At 42.7% G+C, this 18303-nt stretch overlaps 1 protein-coding gene across 1 annotated transcript in view; it reads left to right on the top strand.

Annotated features, from left to right (window-relative positions):
- IL12B (interleukin 12B) overlaps window positions 1-18303 on the top strand; it is a 168491-nt gene that overhangs the window by 99596 nt on the left and 50592 nt on the right. The window contains exons 3-5 of the mRNA XM_075766273.1: window positions 12146-12207; window positions 16912-17169; window positions 17683-17830. The gene's annotated coding sequence lies outside the window, so the exon portion shown is untranslated. The remainder of the gene's footprint in view (window positions 1-12145; window positions 12208-16911; window positions 17170-17682; window positions 17831-18303) is intronic.

Raw genomic sequence — 18303 nt, forward strand, 5'->3', positions numbered from 1 at the left:
TGATCTGCAAATTAGCATATTTTTTCTCCTTAAGGAATGATTTGTGCTGCTTTTTGGCCTACCCAGGGCTGGAGCTATTTAGGTGACTAGTTTCCTGAGCAGCCCATCTTATAGGAAAGCAGAATTGCTTCGTGAAAAGGAAAGTATGTATGTATGTAGTTGGTACAGGATGGCTAAAATGAAAAGAGATTATTTTAATGCACAGTTAGTGATAACTTTGCAGCTCTGCACAAAGGATTTTGCATGATGGATAACTCAGAATGTGCCTGCTCAAATAATTTGGCCCATAACTCTAAAATTCAGCTCAGCAACCAGGGGGTAATTGCTTCTTATATCAAACCAAACAGCAAACAAGTATCTTTTCCTTGGAGTATCAAGGGGCCAGAATCTTAGCTGGTGTAAATTGGTGTTTACAATAGCCAAGGATGTGGACTGTATTGTTGGCTTTTCTTCTTTTCATCATGCTTGCTAATTAGCAAATAAAAGTGCAATGAATTAGCAAATGCATTAACCAGGGCTTTCTCTCACAGCCTTTGTCAGTCCTTCCTTGCTTCTGCTGGGGTTGGACTGACTCCTCATTCCAGTCACAGGTATTTCATGAGAACAGGCTGTTTTTGTCATAGGCCACAGCTGTGGCTCTGAGAAGACTAAGATGAGATTAAAAACTTCTTTAGTCACAGCACAGCAGCAGCAGCAGCAGCAGAGGAAACAAAGAAATCACACTATTAAAAACCGCTTTTTTTTTTTTTTTCCTGTCTATGATAAATTGAAAACCCTTTCAACAACTTGTAGACTCAGCCTTTGTTCTCTGTCTCTTTTGAGCCCTACCTGCTCAAATCTTCTCCAAAACATGTTGGAGATCAGTATGTTTCTCTCTACCCAAGCAGACAAAACACTTCTGACATCTTGGCTGCTTCCTCCTGTCTTACCTTTCTAATACTTACGCTGCCTGCTTTCCCCCCATCCATATGAAATTCCACTGATCTGATTGTTTTCCTTCCTAACTTTTCCTTTATATACCTTTCAGCTTCCTAACACTGTGCTTAAATGTGAACCTTTAAGAAACATGTCGGCATCAAGATGATGATGTGAACTCAGTGCACAAATTGGACTCTGAAGTCTCCTCAGCACCACAGTGTTTTGTTCCTATAGCTGCCCTGGATCCAGCATTTTAGAAAAGTTTTATGTTTAATTATGAGGAAATCGAAGCTACTGCATAATGTTTTATTTATGCTGAACAAAAGGTTCACTGAGAAATATATGATGCTAGTTTTGCAAGTCTTATAGAAGGACTTCAAGCACCACAGGAAATTAAACACAGGCGTAAACATTCATAAAGAGCCTTAAGTAACCACCAAGGCTGGGAAATTCAGTGTAGAATAGCTACAGTGTAGATTAGTGTGGTGTTTTGAAGTCAGTAGTTTTGAGCTTCAGTGCTGCAGCACTGTACTAGGAGGGTCAATGCTGTTATTCCCATAGCATAGATAGAAGAACTGTGGGTATGGACATGCCTCTGATTTCTTGTGCATAAACAAAGGTATCCCCACAGAGCAGCTGTAAGTAATTGCCCAAATTCAGGGTGATGTCCTATACTATCCCACAATAAGCATAAGATAGCTAAACCCTTTTCCATTTACCCTGACTCAACCATTCACAGATGTACTTTCATGTCTTAGCCTACTTCATTCATACTAAATCGTTTTGTTTGTGTTGTGGCGGGCAGGGAGGTGAATTATTGGACTTTTGGGAGAAGTAAAAATGCTCTGAGCGGACATGTGAGGGATGGTAGAGAGCCTCAGAAATGGGGAAGAAAGTGCAGTCCTAAATAATAGGGAAGGTAGTTTAAAGATTAGGGATGATCTCAATAAGAAAACTGGATTAAGGTTTTAAGAAACACAGTGATGAGACTTGAGATTACTGGGGATTCCCGAAATGAGGCTTATACAGCTGATTAAATTCTATGAAAGTGGTGTAAAGTCCTGGGGGCATCCCTTCCAAATTCCTCACCAAAATTTCACAGCAATCAAAGACTGTCCACAGCTAATATGTCTTACAGCAAAACCAGGATGTCCTAGCAAAGTGTCACTGGAGCCAGCGATGAGTATATACCCGTGGTGCAGTGATGCGACACGGTATGACATACCCACACATTTCCCAGGCCACACGCACAGGATCTTTTGCTCCATATAGACTCCTCTCCATCTTTGCAGAAGTGCATGAGCTCTACTAACACTGGGGTTGATGTTCTAGCCTCATCTTGCAAGGTGGGCTTTGTATTTCCTTGAGTATTTCATAATCTCATTGTCTTCAGGAAAACCACAGAATGGATGCCTGGCTGGGCTCTATGAGAGCTGCTGCAGCAGCCTTTGCTATTTGATAAACTTTCCCAGTTTCATGGCTCGGAGAAAAAAAGAAATGTTTCTCTTTTGACTTAATGCAGAGGCATTTGAGGATAATGAGGAGCCTGAATTTCCAGCATTCATCCTCTAATAGTGATAGATTTTAAGGTAATATATGATGGTAGCAATCATTTGATTAAAGTAGTAGTATAGCTTACTGACTGCAATAATGACTCAGGCTGCACTTGAAAAACAGTTGGGTTGATCAGCTCATCTCATTTTTCTTTTGACTTTTTTAGTTGATATATTGCTTCTTGAGATGCCAGGTCATGCAGCAAACTATTAGCCTAGTAGGTAGTTGAACTAAGACTGACAGCTAAGACTTGTACAGCAGCTGCTGGCCGTGCCGAGGGAAGCGCTCTCTGCCGCGCTGCAGAAGGGACCATTGTGCTAAGGTCAGCTGGTTTGCTGTTTTGCTTAACATGTGTTGCCGAAAATCCATAACTTTTTAAGGCCTTTTTTTGCAACCTTTGCTAAGGCCAAGCACTATGCCAAGGCCAATCCAAAAGTAGGTCCTGATGGGAGTAGCTAACTATTCTTCATGAATAACAATAGCACAATCAGGCCCTAAATGAGATATTCATTCAACTTTTCTCATTCGTCTTCTATAAATCACCTTCTCTTTGTTGGCATCTCTTCTCCCTAGAGAAAAGGACTGACGAACAGCTTTTTTATTACAGTGCGCAGAAGACAACAGTGGGAGTAAAGAGTCAGGATGCCTTCTTGTTATATTTCAGACACAGCATTAGGAACGGTTGTTAATAGCCCTGTTTTGTACATCACAGCAGGGAGTCAGGAAGTGACCTTCAAAGAGGGCTAATGGTCAGTGCATTGCAAATACAGACAGTTCCTAAGGTAAAAAGGAGTGATTAAGCATCTCACAGCTCCAAATGAAGTTCTCTACTTTCAAAGAGTGATCTGCAACATCTAAGCAGATGGCAAAGTGCAAAGATGAGCTTGCAGATTGCTTGTATTCTCTTTTCTAGTTATTTGGTATTGTTCATTGCTGAGGCTGGACACTAAGCTGGTGGATTGATACAGGTGTTCTTTGCTCCTGTAAGATTATCATGCTGCTGCTGCATTGTAATGTGCCTTCCTCTGCTGGATGTGTGTCATTTACAGGCCAAGAGCAAGTAGCTGGGAGCCTATGTATTGGGAGGACACCACAAGAGGACTGAGTAGCATCACAACTCTTTTCTTGTAGCCAATAATGTTTTTTCTCTTAAATCATGTTTTCCTTTTCGTTTTGAGATGTCTCTGGTTCAGTTTCTTGGAGTGCCATTGTAGGTAAGCTACTCAGTAACCTCATCCATTGTCCTGTATTAGTGAAGAATTATTAAGTTTGGTATTAACACTATCTCCTGGTGACTTCTCCAAAGCTGACAAAGAAATTCTTGTACTTCCCATGGCTTTCCATTAGACACAAGTTCTTTTCCAATGCTTCCTCCCTCTGAAGCACATTTTTTCTGTGCTAAAACAATGTGACTGAAGTACTCTCTGGACACCCTCTTTGACAAAATTGCCACCTGCAAACAGGCAAAGCTGATGGAAGGGGCAGTGCCACCAAAGAAATCTTTAACTCACAGCATGAAGAGAAGGCAGAGTAGAATTCCTCTGGCATTTTCTCAAGTCCCACTGTTTCTGATGATCCAGTGTTCCCTACTTTATATTACAAACACTTCAGAGCTATTTCTAATTTTCAGTCTAGTGCATGAGCCATTTTGAGGATCTTCAGATGTAATGTTATTTGTAGCCAGACTCCTGTGAAATTACCATCTATTTTAAAATGAGAAACAATAAGTGTTTTCTTTGCAGAAATTGTGAATGCTATCAATCAAGTCAAAAAAAGAGGTGAAGCAGAGATTAATTTATTTTTGTATATGTGACAATATATTTCACCTGTAATGAAAAGGTTCCCTTGTGGTTTCACATGTTGTCATATTTTTTATTTTTGGGTTTCTTTAATAAGTGAGTTGATTTGGTATGACAGAGCTTCACTTGCTGTCTACTGGCATTTGTTCAATAGCAGTATTAATTAGGTCCAGAACTGGAAGTGGCAGAGATGTGGCAGGTCAGCTCTCCAGATAGGGCATTTGGCTGTGCTCTCAGATTATTACCCGAGCCATAACATCATGAGGCAACACTGGTTTTGGGACCCGAGCTGGTATCTCTATATGGATGGTGTGCTGTGCAGACGTCAAAGGTGTTTCTGAGTTGGTGTTGCACAGTGTGGGAGGATAAGTCCTGCCATAGGTTAGCCGAAATGCCTAGTGGATGGACCCAGATCTTCAAAGTCTCAATGTCTTGTTTTTTCCTCATGAAAAATCTGTAAAGATAAGTCTGGTGCTTGCTCATTATTTTCATAATTCATTTTTTGTTATCAAGTGTGCTGAGAAGAGACTCCTGGGGAAAGGACAGGTTGTATTTTTCAGAAACACAGTTGCAGTGCTAAGTCCCCTCATAGAAGTGGTCTCCATAACAGCAGTCAGGCACATGCCTCACGCTGGCACAAAAGGCAGCTTGCCAGCAAATCATCACTGCACACTCTTCACTGTCTGGTGAAATCCTTGAGAACGCAAAGTTTTTGTTGCAACTAAAGTCCTGACTCTTGGGCTGTTTTAGAGGATGGATTCCAGAATCCAAAATGTCTCTAATGAGCATGATTTCATCTCAGTCTTCAGAGCAATTCTAGCTATTATTTAGACAACTGTCCCCACACTCTGCTAACCTAAGGGAGGGAATTAGAGAAGACAGAGCAAGATTCTCCTCAAAGGTGCACAGTGAAAGAACAAGAGCCAACAGACACAAGTTGCAGCAAGATGTAGTCCAGATAGATATAAGGACAAGACAATTAACACTGGAACAGGTTCCCCAGAGAGACTGTGTAATCTCTGTCCTTGAAGATACTCAAAACTCAACTGGATGAATCCATAATCATCCTGATCTAGCTTGGAAGTTGGCCTGCTCTCAGCAGAGGTTGGACCATATGACCTCCATGAAAGTTCCATCAACCTAAGTTGTTTCATAATTATATGATTCTAAATGAACTACATGCATTGAGGCGGACAACCACAGTTACCAAGTGAATGGGAATGGACACTGAAGAAGAGCCTCTGCCTACATGAAGACTGCTCCAAGTGAGCATGGCAAGATTTGCAAGCTTGTTATGTCCATTTTGTAGTTATTCTGGTGGTACTGAAATCCCCAGGACTGTCAGCCATCAACGCTCCCTTTTAATACATTTATTCCTCCAAAAATGTCACTTTTTGTTAAAAATAAGCTGTGGATGATTGGGTGAACGCCCCAACATAGGCAAAGCAATGCAGCTTTTCCTCCCAAGTTAGCATTTTGCACTTCTCATTTTAGTAGAAAAAAGTCACAACACTCCTAGCTGCAATGCAGTTCTTATCTGTATTTCAGGGCTATACATCATTGCCACAGAGGCCACGTGCATTTACTTATTGATTTTTCTTTCTTTTTTTGACTGTTATTTTTAGCTATAGTGATCTATTGCCAAATTGTGAGAACAGGAATCTGTCGTAGAGGCCAAGTGACTTCTCGATTTTGTAAGAGAAAATGTTTTGCTCTTGACCCATCTCTGATAGTGCTGTTTTACAGCGAGCCTCAGCCAAACAGTTGTGAGACAAGAGAGTAGTTTGCCTCTCTTACCTTGGCTACTCTGGATTATGGAGGCATGACTTCGAGCATATACAGGACCAAGAAAGTGGTTTTCCAAGTTGACAATGAGAAAAGATGGAGGGAAAACAGGCTTTCCCACCAGCAGGCATTAATTTGATGTCCTAGGGTTACATGAACTGTGTGAACTCTTGTGTCCTGTGCAGTCTTTAAGTGCTCTTCATTTCAGAGTCCCATTAGCAATTAGTAAACTGACCTTAGGGACAGTCCAGTGGGTAGAGATGGGGCAATACTGTCCTGATTTAATCAGACACTGAATCACATATTCTTTGAAAGTTTTTTTGTCAGACCACTGATTCTGATATTCTGGTTTTCCATACAAAATAATGTCCTGAAAGGAGAAATTATTCAATTATACATAAAGGCTAATTCACAAAATGGAAGTCTTTGTAAAATGAGAAGGAACAGCAGCCAAACACTGAAATTTCAGTGGATGGTGTGAGCATTTGGAGGGATTATGAATATGAGTTCCAGTGAGTACAGCTGAACCAACCAGTTTAACCACAAGGCTAAATACTCTCCTGAGATACACCTTAATCTAGCAAAGCCTTTAAGCACAGACTTAAATCAAACATCATTGAGCTTGATATATGAACACACTGAATTTTGGTACTATCACATGCCTAAATGATTAAAATTCGTCAAAACAGGGAATTTCCATTCGACTGGTGATTATAGGTTTTCAACCTTTTGTTCGTTTGTTTGTTTTGTTTCTGAATTGAAAGACAGGCTAGAAGAAACAAATGGAAGATAACTGGCTTAATTTTCAGAGCATCTTCATTTTCTATTAATTCAATTGGGATAATGAGATCTCAGCATTCAGCATATTTTAAGAAAAGGTTCAAAATGCTTAGCAGTTCTCAGTTTTTAATGCATTTTTCAACTTCTCCACACTTTGTGAATAAGTGAATATTTCATGAGACATGGGAAAACAGAACAAGAAAATTTAAAGAAAGGAGGAAGTGCTACTTTCACTCTAGGAAGTTCCATCCCATAAAAATAGCATTGGATTTGACAAGATACTTGACAGTGGAAAAAATGCAGATGCTTTCCCTACTTTTTACTTTGAAAGTCAGATTCCATAATGGATCACTTGCTGTGATGGGTTGACCCTGGCTGGAGGCCAGGTGCCCACCAGAGTCACTCTATCACTGCCCTCATTCACTAGACAGGGGAGAAAAGGTACAACGAAACACTTGTGGATCGAGATAAGGACAGGGAGAGATCACTCACTAATTATTGTCACGAGCAAAACAGACTGAACTGAGAGAGGAAATTCATCTAATTTATTACTAGGCAAAACAGAGTAGAGGAATGAGAAATAAAACCAAATCTTAAAGCACCTCCCCCCACCCCTCCCATCTTCCTGGGCTCAACTTCACTCCCGGCTTCAACCTCCTCCCCCCCCAGCGGCACAAGGGGACAGGGAGTGGGGGTTACGGTCAGTTGATCACACGTTGTTTCTGCCGCTTCTTGATCCTCAGGGGGAGGACTCCTGTCATCATTCCCCTGCTCCAGCATGGAGTCCCTCTCAGAGGAGACAGTCCTTCACAAACTTCTCCAACGTGAGTCCTTCCCACAGGCTACAGTCCTTCACAAACTGCTCCAGCGTGGGTCTCTCCCATGGGGTGCAGACCTTCAGGAACAAACTGCTCCAGTGTGGGTCCCCCACGGAGTCACAAGTCCTGCCAGCAAACCTGCTCTGGCGTGGGCTCCTCTCTCCACGGATCCACAGGTCCTGCCAGGAGCTTGCTCCAGCGCGGGCTTCCCACGGGGTCACAGCCTCCTTCAGGTGTCTCCACCTGCTCCAGCGTGGGGACCTCCACGGGCTGCAGGTGGAATCTCTACACCCCCTCATCCTCCCTCCATGGGCTGCAGGGGGACAGCCTGCTTCACCATGGTCTTCACCACGGGCTGCAGGGGAATCTTGCTCCGGTGCCTGGAGCACCTCCTGCCCCTCCTTCTGCACTGACCTTGGTGTCTGCAGAGTTTCTTACGTCTTCTCACTCCTCTCTCCAGCTGCAAAAGCTCTCCCTAACTTGTTTTTTTCCCTTCTTAAATATGTTATCACAGAGGCGCTGATTGGCTTGGCCTTGGCCAACGGCGGGTCCGTCTTGGAGCCGGCTGGCATTGGCTCTATCAGACACAGGGGAAGCTTCTAGCAGCTTCTCACAGAAGCCACCCCTGTAGCTCCCCCTTCTCCCCCCCCCCCCCCAAAACCTTGCCACACAAACCCAATACACTTGCATAAATTCCAGTTAGAGTAGTAATTTAATATCCACAATTAGGCAGATAGAAAGAGTACAGCAGCCACTGAAAAGAATTTATTGGTGAATTTGTAGCAGAAAACCTCAGATTACTTATTCTTACCTTGCTATCTGTCACTGAGAAAAAAGTACTACAGTATTTGGACCCGCAGAAACACACACATTTGCCAGAGCATTCTCTTCTAAACTATGTGGCTTGCATCTAACGGTGCAAAGACAACACACTGGTTTTAAAATCCTTTTCTTTCTTTCAATAATTGCAGCTCACTTTATCAGACTAGTAAAAGGTAGTCTTGCCAGATCCCAGTGAAGATGCTGGTTTAGTTAGCTGCTGAACGAGGAATACGGGACTTGCCAGACTGCACCAGATTGCTCAGCCAGCACTTTTAATCACGTCCTTCAGTCTGCCAATACTGCACCCATGTAGGATGGAGTAATGAAGTGTGAGATTATTCCCCAAACAATATCATGCCAGCTGACAGCGGCGGGACATTATTCACTGCCTCGAACCTTCACATCAGCAGAGGGTAGTGACAGCAGGGCTCCAACTCGTGCTGCAGCACAGACAACTTTACACACGAGTAAAACAATATATAGCATTGACGCTGGCTTCTGACCTCGGTGTGTTTTACCAGATCTGAGCAGTGCTTTCATGGTGGTCACAGGAACAGCATTCAGGCAGCATGAACAGAATTTTAATTCCCACTGGTTTAAGTGTGTATATATTTATTTAAATGCATATTTGTTTGATTGTTGCTTTTAATTCTGGTTTGAGGGAAACAAACACAGGTTTTAGGGGTGAAGGATGACATTCCCTGTGTTGAAGTGAAGAAGAGTTACTTCTGTTGTGGAAAGTTCGGCTGGAGTGTGGTCAGGCTCTCTGAGATACGGCTGTCCCTGCCCTTCCTGAGTGTTGCTGTGCTGGGCCAAGGTGGGTGATCCACTTCTCTGCAAGCTGATTTCTGCTTGCAACTGCGTAGGAGTGTGCTACATTGCGGAGGTACTCAGCAACATTTCTGGCAACAAGAACAAATGCTGTGGGTTTTATCAAAATATTCCAGTATTTTTGAGTTCCTGTAAAGAAATCAAACTTTTTGATGGGCAAAGTCTTTTTCTTACTTTACTGTTTTGTAAAAACTTGGAGTGTGATGATTACCCCTCATTTTCTGAGTGGCTCTGAATGAGTCATAGCCCACAGGAATCATTTAATAAAGAGAAACTGCTAAGCAGGCCTAATCACGACCCTCTGATATAGATAGATGGTCTGTATTTATACTGAACCATGGTCTCTGTCCCAGTTGGTGCAATCCCAGCCATTCCAGCCTGATGGCAGGGGAAACTGTAATAACACTAGCAGAGCCATGTCACTTGGGCCAGAGCCCTGGGTACAGCTCTTTTTATTTATAGCACATTAATGATGAACATAAATTATTCTAACATCATTTGTACACAATTTTATTTAGTAGAAAAAATGTTTTAGTTCTGAGTAAGCTTGGAAAAACTACAGTTCTGTCTCATTTCTTCACAGAAAATCACTTATTGGGTTTTGCCAAACTGGTCCTTTGCATGTGGAGGTGACAACACAAGAAGGCTTTGTGGAACTGGGATTCCACCAAGCAGAAAGTTCCCTGAATGTGAAGTATTTAGTAACCTGTGGTTGATTAGCAAGAGAGTCAACAGATACGTTGAAAAAGCATCTGCTGTAGAGAGGCAAGCACTGCATGTGTTTGCTGCGAATGAACAGAGCAAATAAATTATATTGTCAGACCAAAGTGGCACTTGCTTCATAAAACTTTGCAGCAAAATGTCAGCTAACAGCAGGAGAGGAGAGGGAAAGAGGAAGAGTTATTAATGGACTTAACCAACATGATTGCAAATTCTTGTTGAAGCTGTGAAGAAAGCCATCATTGAAAACCATGGCTGCATCTAGCTATATATGTCTGGCATATATAGCTGTACGCGCTGCCCCTTCTGCAAAGGATGGCAAGTGATGGTAGGCATATGAATGCTTCCAGTAGTGGTTGTTGCTGGCAAATATGCTCAATAGACACTATCTCCCATCATTATCCTCCCTGCATGCCCTTCCTGTCAGTTTGTACTGGTGTAGCCAACCGCTGCCAGCTCCTGCTCCACCTTCAGACACTGATCTGTTTCAATTTCCAGCTCTTCCTGCCCTTGGTGCTTCTGTCCAGATGTACCAAGAAGTGTGACCACTGCCCTGGATCCCAGGATATTGCATTTTTGAAGTATCTGCTGATTTTATGCAACTTGTTTCCCTTACAGCTCTGGAGAGTTGTAGTTTGTAAGGAGTTTATGTTGAGGAAACGAAACAGAGGCAGTGAGGCTGCATAGAAAGACGTAACAGGTTGCATGTGTTGGCAAGAACTCTGCTAGAACTGTTTCACTGGGGTCTAATATGGAAGTAGTCTTTCTAGGTTAAAGTCATAAAGATAGAAAAAATCCCACTTACCACCCCAAGCCTTTATTTGGGCCATTTCTTGGCCATGACAAGAAACATACTCCTCCCCTTTATGATGCAGAAAAGCCCAATAAGTTTCAGTTTCATGATCCTCCTTGTGCAAATGTGTAAAACTTTCTGAGTACAGAGTCTGCACTTACTAAGCCATGACTGTACAAAGGCTTTAAGAGGGCGGATCTGCACAAGTATCACTGGGGCTGTGGCAGATCAGCTCAAGATCTGCTGCTATGGGAGCATCATGCGTTAGTTATGCTTTCCAAGTGGCATCACCAGCCTTCACTGAAATAGCACTTTCAGACTACACCATAAACAGCAGAGGAAGAAAGGACAGAGCCAACAGTCCTTGTATGACCCTAAGATGAGGGTATGGGTTAATGAAGAGATGGAAAATGTAGATCACTTTTTACTCAAATGCCCAAAATACACAGACAGCTATTTTCTCAAGTGACTAGGAATAGTATAAAGACTTTCCAATAAAATAGGATGAGGAAAAAAGGTCTGCACAAGCTGGTGAAGAACAAGGGAACTATTAGGGAGAATGTTACAGCATGTAATAACTGCTTCTAATCAGAATGTGATAGGACTCTGCCAACCACCCTAACTGTATCCAAGCAGAAACCCAGTTTCTGCCATTTTAAGTTCATTGCAATTTCTGTCACTAAACTCCTAAGCTGCTTTTGTTGTTTTTGAAGAGGAATGTGAGTCTGTATGCCTGTGTATACATGTGAGGAAATTAAAAAATGACAGTACATTTGCTCCTTTTGAGGCTGACACAAGTTAAGGGAGATAAAGATAAGCAAGTGAAATGAGCCCAAGGAGTGCAGGGGAATTGCTTATCATCACATCCAATTCCTACAATTTTGCCTTAAAGTAAAATGCAGCTTTTGAGGAAAAAAAGATGGAGAACAGAACCAAATCAACTGGAATAAGCAGAAACATGTCACTTGGGTCAGAGCCCTGGGTACAGCTTTTCACTGTTTCCTTGGGGGGGATTCAACAGCTCCAAGTGGGTTGTAGATCTTGCGATATTCTCATTCATCTTTGGCCTTCCCTCGCACTACCCTGTCAGCTTTGCTGAACTGCACTGCATGAAAAGTACTTTTCTTCCTTGGCGTGGGACCAGCAGGCGAGAGACATTTCAGCAGTTCCGTCCTGTGGGGATAGCAACTGCTGGATTTTACTAATCCATCTGAGATTAGTCCTCTGGTCCAGATAATGGGAACTACTTCTTTCCTACTATGGGTCCCTCCCTTTCCTACAGAACTAGCTACCAATTCTGAACTAGTTCTCTCTTGATTTTCTAGAAAAGAGAAGATAGTACCCAACTCATGGGGAGCTACTTAACCAGCTAAGGACTTTGGGGGATGTAATGCTTCCTAGAGAAATGGACCATTGCTCTTTTCTGACAGAGGAATTAATCACTGAGCATTATTAGCAAGTGAGAAAACACATACACTTTCAGATGTCATCTTCATGGCTTTGTGCGTTTATCAAAAGACTAATGAGGAAACATCACAGAACTCTGATTTCCCTTACACCATTTCATTTGCATGAAAAAGACATCTAACCTGGTGGAAATTACTCCCAGGGAATGCCCCAGCACAAGATAACTGTCTGCTCATCACTGTAATGCCAGAAAATCTTCCCTGCAGCATTTTTTGCTACCCCAGAGTGTTTCAGTGCAGAGGCTGAGGCCATGTTTTGCCTGTTCTTGGCCAGCTTCCTGCTAACTAGAACAGCTTTAAGGCTGCTCTGTCTTACACAGGGAGCCATACTAAGAAACATTCTTGTTCCTATCTCTTTCTTGGGTGAAGCAGAGCAACAAGGACACAGAGAAACACAATCATACTTTTATTTCTACCTTTCTGGAGAAGAATGGAAAGGAAAATGAGACAAGCTACCTCCGAAAAATTTTGTGAGGTAATGCCAACACATAAACTGTCATTAAGTGAAAGAACCAGTTCTGCATTATTGAAGCCTGAGGTTTTAATTGTAGCCAAGGGAATTTTATATTTATTCTGTCTGAAATTCAGACAGGTGGAGCACCATAGGATTCCTTGACATTCCCAGTGGCAGCACTGAAGATAACTCAAAATGTAACATTCCATCTCACTCCTGGAACTTCCAAAAATACATCAATGGATGTACAGACAAAACAGATGGCTGTGAGATTTTTGGCAGAAATTGGTTTGAACAGAACATCTCTGGGGAGCATGAGGAAACAAGGCATTCATTCCACTCTGCTAAGTCATGGATCACTCACAATTTGACCAAAGAGAGATTTCTTCCAAAGAGGAAACTGTCAAGGAGCAAGTACCATCCTTTTGGATACTCTTTTGCCTTCCTTCTGCTGGCTAGTCCTGCTGGTCCCTCTGCTCTTGGACATCACTTCTTTTTTAGAAAGTGTACTTCTGGCAGCAATTCCCTTCACAGCCCGAAAGTCCGTCCTAACATGGGCTCTGCAGAGCAGAAAGGAAAGCAGTGTAGGGGGGGAGGCATGGTGTGACTCTGCTGAAGCTGTAGCTCTTTTGCATACTGAGAAACAAGGCCAGGTTTCTCTTCAGAATGCATTTAGCCAAACATTTCCACCCTATGGAGCTACAGTCCTGTGATATAAAATGCTGAGGATGGGCCTGAAGGATCTTGAGCTTGGTGCAGAAACTTCCTTTCCTCTGACCTCAGTGGGGGAAATATGCTCAGGTTTTATACCCTACTCCCTTTTAACCAATGAAGACAAATTCTTCCAAAGGTTCACATTACTCTGGCTGTCTAAGAAGAAGCAGATGCAAAGGCTTTAAACATTTCTTCAGCCAAAAAGGGGTTTCGAGTATCAGCTAAAGGTGCCATACCAGTAGTAAAAATGGTACACAGCTGTTCATAGTCATAGTCAAAAGGAAGGACCTGTCTCTTCAGAGGAAGAACAGGTCCACAAGAATATGTTCTTCAGCTTAAGCAACTGGTAGTCCAGGAGAAGTCCAGTGAAAACACAGTGGCAAGGTACCTCCTATGGAGAGGGGATGAAGGTACAAACTTCAATATGGAAGTGTACTCAGCTCTTCAATAATGTAATGGCCTTTGCTGCTTGGTGTCCCAATGGCCCAAAACATATGGACAGAGTATTGTGATTTCTCCCTTTCTGCACCCAACATGCCTGCATTCACCAACAAGCTTATTTTTCCTTTTGTGAGAATTATTTAACATTCTAGCCCAACTCCCAGCCTTCCAACAGATCATTTTGAAGATCTGAGGGGAAAATGGCTAGTGAGATCACATTTTCAAAACAAATGATCCAAATTTCTCCCCAACTGACTGAGTTCTAGTGGTTATTACATTTTAGAAATTTACTGTATAAAGTGCAAATTATTACAGTTTGGCTCATGGAATGAGGAGCAGTCTGCGGAGTTTGAGGGGCTTGTTTGTACTTTGCCAGTTGCAGCCATTGGAGCTGGAACAGTCTTTGCTGTTAGTCAGGAAGTTAACTGCTGGGACATGAAACTGAGGTAGCACGTCTTATTGCAGCTCTCCTCTGAGATTACTGAGAAACAACTGAGCGGAAGAGAGTCTTAATAGCAATCCAGTGTGGACCATTTCCCCAGACCTTCAATTTCTTGCTCAAGATTTATATTTTTAATTCTTTTAATGAAGGTTGTCCCAGAGGTCAAGAAATTCCTAATTGACACTGGCAAGCAGGATTATACATTAAACAGCACTTCCAGCTACGTGCTGGCAGAGAGGCTTTTGGGGCAGAAGTTCTGGGGAATCTCATTTATTGCAAACCCCTTGCAGCACTTTGAGGCCAGGTTTTGTAGAGAGAGTCAACAGGCTTAAAACTGCCCTTTTAAAGTAAACAAAGTCATCAGTTACAGTCCCCAATTTAATCTTCTGATTGAACTTGTTTGAGGAAAGAAATCATATTTTTAGGCTTATTAAGTTGAATTTTCTGCCAGCAGCACCATATGACTGGATTGCACACATATGGAAATGAGTTCTTATCTGTCCCAACACACTCCTGATGGAGTTAGCTCTGAAGGACCTAATGGAGGCGGTCCTGGTGTCTGGACAATTTTCTTCATAGCTGCTTAAAGTTCTATTTGTTAAACATGTATGGTATGTCTAGAGAAGATAGGTGCAATACTGGTCCCAACATATCAGACCTAGCCCAGGTCCGCAGGAGGATCATTTCCTTGATGTATCACTGTGTGAAGGCCCACCTGCCTTCATTCCCACCTCACTGCCATTCCAAGGGGGAAGGAGGCTGTGGCAGGGAAAGGCTGCATTTCGTACAAATTAAAGGCATAGGTCCTGAAGCCTCTTCTCCCAACCGTAGGCATGTGTTATTGAAAAGAGAGTCCTAGAAAACACCTAATGTTCAGCACACTCCTCCCTGCTCCATCAGCCAGTGCTACTTGAGATGCTTCTCCCAGCGCCCGCATACCTCAAGGAGTGAATGAAGCCTTTTGTGTAAAAGCTCAGGCTCTGATTTAAGTGGCTGGATCTAATGAAGGAGTTCCTGCTTCTCACTGTCATCTGTGCATCAGACCTCCTTGCATGGCTTTAGCCTCTGGCCCTGGTGGGTACAACCATCTGGGGCTGCTGAAGCCGGCTGCAGCAAGGCCATGGGGGTAGCAGTGACTATACCTGTCCTGCGTTAGTGGAGAAGCCATTTCCATGGGGTGAAGCTTCATGACCCCTTCACAGCTTTAGTGCTATCAGCATTTCTCTTGTTTTTCTTCGAAAATGATTATGTGATCCTAGAAACAGATTTCTGTTTGAAGCCATTTTTGAGCATTCAATTTGTCCAGACTTGTGTGCCGCAGGCTATGATTTTCTTTGGATAAACAGAGTCTGTCTGCCAGGAAACGTGACTAGTGGGGATTTTTTAAGAGTAGGAATACAGCACAGAGCATCTGCAGGCAGTGGGATAAGTTTTTTAAGTGTGAGTATGTGCAAGGAACTCACAACTTAGTTTCACCTGCTGAGGACTAAACTACGCAGAATGTGACTACATTGTATGAAACTACATTGGTGGGAACACTGAAAATTACTGACTGGAAAGCAGACATTTGGGGAAATATTGACCTTAAGTAGCTGTCCACAGGGATGTTTGGAGCTTCAAAGAAATCACTTCTTTACTACCCTAGTAGCAGTGTATGTTCTTATCCGGAAAGATGAATGCTGCCCAGAGAGAAGCACTGTCCAAAGTATCATACTACCCATTCACTACCTGTGAGAGACTAAGTTTTGGAAAAGGGCACTGTGTGAGCACATGTTGAATCCTTGATTTTTTCAGTCTTTAAAACCTTCCAGTTATTCTGATCAAGTGACAATTGCTTATGTCAGTTTAAAAGTCTAAAAATACCAGCTTCCTCCTTCTGATGGTATTAGCAATGGTCTGAGCCGCAGCAGCTGGCTTCAGGGCAGGCTGCGATCAGACCTGACAGGGTCTGAAGTTCTGGTATGCCACAGTATGGTACTAAGCAACATTCACAGCACTAAATTTCCATCAGGACTTTCATCCTCGCTGAGACTCAGGGAGAATTGAAATTGTGGGTTTCCCACTCTGGAATACTTACATGGGAAGGTTGAGGGCTGAGCCAGCTCAGCAAGAGTGTGCTTATTTATGGTCTTAATTAATATAGTATTAACAATGGGTTTTCATTTGGTTTGGGTGCACACGCTAATTAAATACATAGAAATTCTGTAATTTACTGTAGAGATTTTTCTTGTGCTTGTTTTAAGGATGGTACATTCAGAGCAATCAGACCCTGTGAGCCCACGTACTGCCGTCTGGGGAATCCTGGCATCACTTTCTTCAGCGATCACTGCAAACACGCTCTGGGGGAAGAGCTTGCCCCTAGTTTCTGTTTTGCAGCCCTTCAGGAGATAAGCTAAATTTGATCAACAATGCAATCCTGAGCAGAAATTTTATCCTAAAAAGAACAACAACTGGAAACTTTATGCAATTCAATAGGGACTTTTCTGTATGGATTTTATGCGGAAGGTGCTTTGGGGAGTTAAATACTTTAAATGGCTGAGTTATGGTGACTAGCTTCCATGTTTCCCTCCACAGGCTGTGCTAGAAGAAATGTCCTCTGAAAGATAACTCTGAGAGCCTGAGCTGGCCTCTCGCTCTCCATTTCTTACACCCACCATTTCTGTTGGCTCATCCATTGCTGGGGGAGAGCAGCCCTGGGGGTGCCGTGGTGAAAAAGCTACCTCAGAGCTCCCCGTGAGCCCAAAGCGTTCCTCAGCCCCTGCGACTGCTGCAGTGGCTGCGGACACCAGCTCTGCCCTCCCTCCCTGAGTGCAGAACCACTCACAATTTCAGGTATCGTTTTTCTAACAAGGCTTGGAAAGAGAGCCATGTAGGAAGCAGGCACTTCAGAACTGAACAATATTACTGATAATTACAATAAGCCACCACCTCAAATTTTCACAACTCAGGAGCAAAATAGTGGGAATTACATCTGAAAAAGGCTTAATTATGCAAGAATGGCACATAGATTCCATCACATAAAAAAGGAGAATTGAAAAAGCTGTATATTTTCAAGATAGTGAAAAAATGTCACATACCTAATTCAGCACAATTGAACAATAACTGGTTTACAGTCTCCTAGAGCAAAATAAATGTCAAAGCAAAAGCAGGCTGATCTGCTGCAAGAAAGAACACCTCCCAGTCAAAACATTCAATTGCACTGATGATATTGCTGTTAGCTTAGCAGTATATTGCTTTTTTCGAAATGATATGAAATGTAAATGAAAGTTGTAGACCAAAGGAAGTGTGTGTTGACTGAGTGGACATGCTGTGTTTCAATTACATCTTTGTTAATCATGGTTACAGGTGTTACCTAAATAAGGTGGCATTATCTCCTCCTGAAGTGAATGGCTGGCAAAGGCATTTATCAACAGGAAATTGAAGCAAAACAAGTGCAAGATGCCTGAATAAATTCCCACAGAACTTTTTAGGAGGACTAGCCCCACCACTCACAGTAGGCTTCTCTCTCCTCTTTTCTAAGTGGCAGAAGTGGGGGAGAAATGGAAAGGAGACATGGTTTGGGGAAAAGGTGACTATGGGGAAAGTTAGGCAGTAAAACTTCACTTCTCACCAGTGGATGAGACAACCTGTAAACTGCATTTGCTTACAAACCTTCACTGCCAAAAGCAGCTTGCTGTGGTAAAACACTGAATCATTGCTGTTGCTGACACAGAAAGGAGGGGCTCCCCATATGCTCACTTTATATTATTAGCTCCAGCATATGAATGTGACAGGTCTAGGAGGGAATAGAGAAAACGTAATGAACTTCAAAGGTCCTGGCATGATGACATTTAGGGACTATAGTGGCCAGCATAAAACTGATGTTCCTCTGTGGCTGATATATATTGGGATCCAAATTAGACCCAAACCAGGTGTCCAATAAGAGTAGCTGTAGGAATAGCTAATAGCCTCCCCCTGGCAGCTGTA

The sequence above is a fragment of the Balearica regulorum genome, chromosome 14 (genome assembly GCF_011004875.1).
Source record: "Balearica regulorum gibbericeps isolate bBalReg1 chromosome 14, bBalReg1.pri, whole genome shotgun sequence".
NCBI lineage: Eukaryota > Metazoa > Chordata > Aves > Gruiformes > Gruidae > Balearica > Balearica regulorum.